At 47.0% G+C, this 2,756-nt stretch overlaps 1 non-coding gene across 1 annotated transcript; it reads right to left on the bottom strand.

Moving 5' to 3' along the window:
- Positions 1 to 2,210: 2,210 nt before the first annotated feature.
- TRNAT-CGU (transfer RNA threonine (anticodon CGU)) lies at positions 2,211 to 2,283 on the bottom strand. Its single transcript has one exon. It is a non-coding gene; the product is annotated as a tRNA-Thr (tRNA).
- Between the last annotated feature and the right edge of the window lie 473 nt (positions 2,284 to 2,756).

The raw sequence follows: 2,756 nt of genomic DNA, 5'->3' as shown, positions 1-2,756 counted from the left end.
AATGAGGGTGCTCGTTATAATACATGAAGGAAAGAAGCCAACAGTCGGCGAGGCCAAGGAAAGCGTTGGGGATGGTACTTTGTCCTTTTTTTTTTTTTAAATGTTTACTTGGATAATCACAGAAATTAGTAATGTAATCTGTTAGGGGAAAGATAATTAAACACAAAGTAGAAGAAAAAACAACGTGCCGATGGTGGGATCCGAACCCACGACCTCCGAATAACGCGTCCGGTGCTCTACCAACTGAGCTACATCGGCCGCTGTCCCCCCTGCTACTTGCTTGGGTATTTATGTTGTCTGTATACGAACCTTGAGAGTGTTCACCAGCGCCACCCTCAACCATAGCGGCGGACGTAGAACGTCCTTTGTTACCGCCTAGCGTCACGTAGAACGTGATCAAGAGCGAGGGCGAAAGCTGTGCTAGAACCCTCTTACGCTACCTATGGCCTCAAGACTGCCAGAACCGAGACCCCCGTGAGCTACAAGCAGATCAATTAAAGGGAAATGAGGGTGCTCGTTATAATACATGAAGGAAAGAAGCCAACAGTCGGCGAGGCCAAGGAAAGCGTTGGGGATGGTACTTTGTCCTTTTTTTTTTTTTTTTTTTTTTAAATGTTTACTTGGATAATCACAGAAATTAGTAATGTAATCTGTTAGGGGAAAGATAATTAAACACAAAGTAGAAGAAAAAACAACGTGCCGATGGTGGGATCCGAACCCACGACCTCCGAATAACGCGTCCGGTGCTCTACCAACTGAGCTACATCGGCCGCTGTCCCCCCTGCTACTTGCTTGGGTATTTATGTTGTCTGTATACGAACCTTGAGAGTGTTCACCAGCGCCACCCTCAACCATAGCGGCGGACGTAGAACGTCCTTTGTTACCGCCAGCGTCACGTAGAACGTGATCAAGAGCGAGGGCGAAAGCTGTGCTAGAACCCTCTTACGCTACCTATGGCCTCAAGACTGCCAGAACCGAGACCCCCGTGAGCTACAAGCAGATCAATTAAAGGGAAATGAGGGTGCTCGTTATAATGCATGAAGGAAAGAAGCCAACAGTCGGCGAGGCCAAGGAAAGCGTTGGGGATGGTACTTTGACCTTTTTTTTTTTTTTTTTTAATGTTTACTTGGATAATCACAGAAATTAGTAATGTAATCTGTTAGGGGAAAGATAATTAAACACAAAGTAGAAGAAAAAACAACGTGCCGATGGTGGGATCCGAACCCACGACCTCCGAATAACGCGTCCGGTGCTCTACCAACTGAGCTACATCGGCCGCTGTCCCCCCTGCTACTTGCTTGGGTATTTATGTTGTCTGTATACGAACCTTGAGAGTGTTCACCAGCGCCACCCTCAACCATAGCGGCGGACGTAGAACGTCCTTTGTTACCGCCAGCGTCACGTAGAACGTGATCAAGAGCGAGGGCGAAAGCTGTGCTAGAACCCTCTTACGCTACCTATGGCCTCAAGACTGCCAGAACCGAGACCCCCGTGAGCTACAAGCAGATCAATTAAAGGGAAATGAGGGTGCTTGTTATAATACATGAAGGAAAGAAGCCAACAGTCGGCGAGGCCAAGGAAAGCGTTAGGGATGGTACTTTGTCCTTTTTTTTTTTTTTGAAATGTTTACTTAGATAATCACAGAAATTAGTAATGTAATCTGTTAGGGGAAAGATAATTAAACACAAAGTAGAAGAAAAAACAACGTGCCGATGGTGGGATCCGAACCCACGACCTCCGAATAACGCGTCCGGTGCTCTACCAACTGAGCTACATCGGCCGCTGTCCCCCCTGCTACTTGCTTGGGTATTTATGTTGTCTGTATACGAACCTTGAGAGTGTTCACCAGCGCCACCCTCAACCATAGCGGCGGACGTAGAACGTCCTTTGTTACCGCCAGCGTCACGTAGAACGTGATCAAGAGCGAGGGCGAAAGCTGTGCTAGAACCCTCTTACGCTACCTATGGCCTCAAGACTGCCAGAACCGAGACCCCCGTGAGCTACAAGCAGATCAATTAAAGGGAAATGAGGTTGCTCGTTATAATACATGAAGGAAAGAAGCCAACAGTCGGCGAGGCCAAGGAAAGCGTTGGGGATGGTACTTTGTCCTTTTTTTTTTTTTTAAATGTTTACTTGGATAATCACAGAAATTAGTAATGTAATCTGTTAGGGGAAAGGTAATTAAACACAAAGTAGAAGAAAAAACAACGTGCCGATGGTGGGATTCGAACTCACGACCTCCGAATAACGCGTCCGGTGCTCTACCAACTGAGCTACATCGGCCGCTGTCCCCCCTGCTACTTGCTTGGGTATTTATGTTGTCTGTATACGAACCTTGAGAGTGTTCACCAGCGCCACCCTCAACCATAGCGGCGGACATAGAACGTCCTTTGTTACCGCCAGCGTCACGTAGAACGTGATCAAGAGCGAGGGCGAAAGCTGTGCTAGAACCCTCTTACGCTACCTATGGCCTCAAGACTGCCAGAACCGAGACCCCCGTGAGCTACAAGCAGATCAATTAAAGGGAAATGAGGGTGCTCGTTATAATACATGACGGAAAGAAGCCAACAGTCGGCGAGGCCAAGGAAAGCGTTGGGGATGGTACTTCGTCCTTTTTTTTTTTTTTTTAAATGTTTACTTGGATAATCACAGAAATTAGTAATGTAATCTGTTAGGGGAAAGATAATTAAACACAAAGTAGAAGAAAAAACAACGTGCCGATGGTGGGATCCGAACCCACGACCTCCGAATAACGC

Source organism: Amblyomma maculatum, chromosome 7, assembly GCF_055883805.1.
Source record: "Amblyomma maculatum isolate TAMU_Amacu chromosome 7, ASM5588380v1, whole genome shotgun sequence".
Lineage (NCBI taxonomy): Eukaryota > Metazoa > Arthropoda > Arachnida > Ixodida > Ixodidae > Amblyomma > Amblyomma maculatum.
The sequence above is the reverse complement of the archived record's forward strand: the minus strand, read 5'-3'. Positions and strand labels throughout refer to the sequence as shown.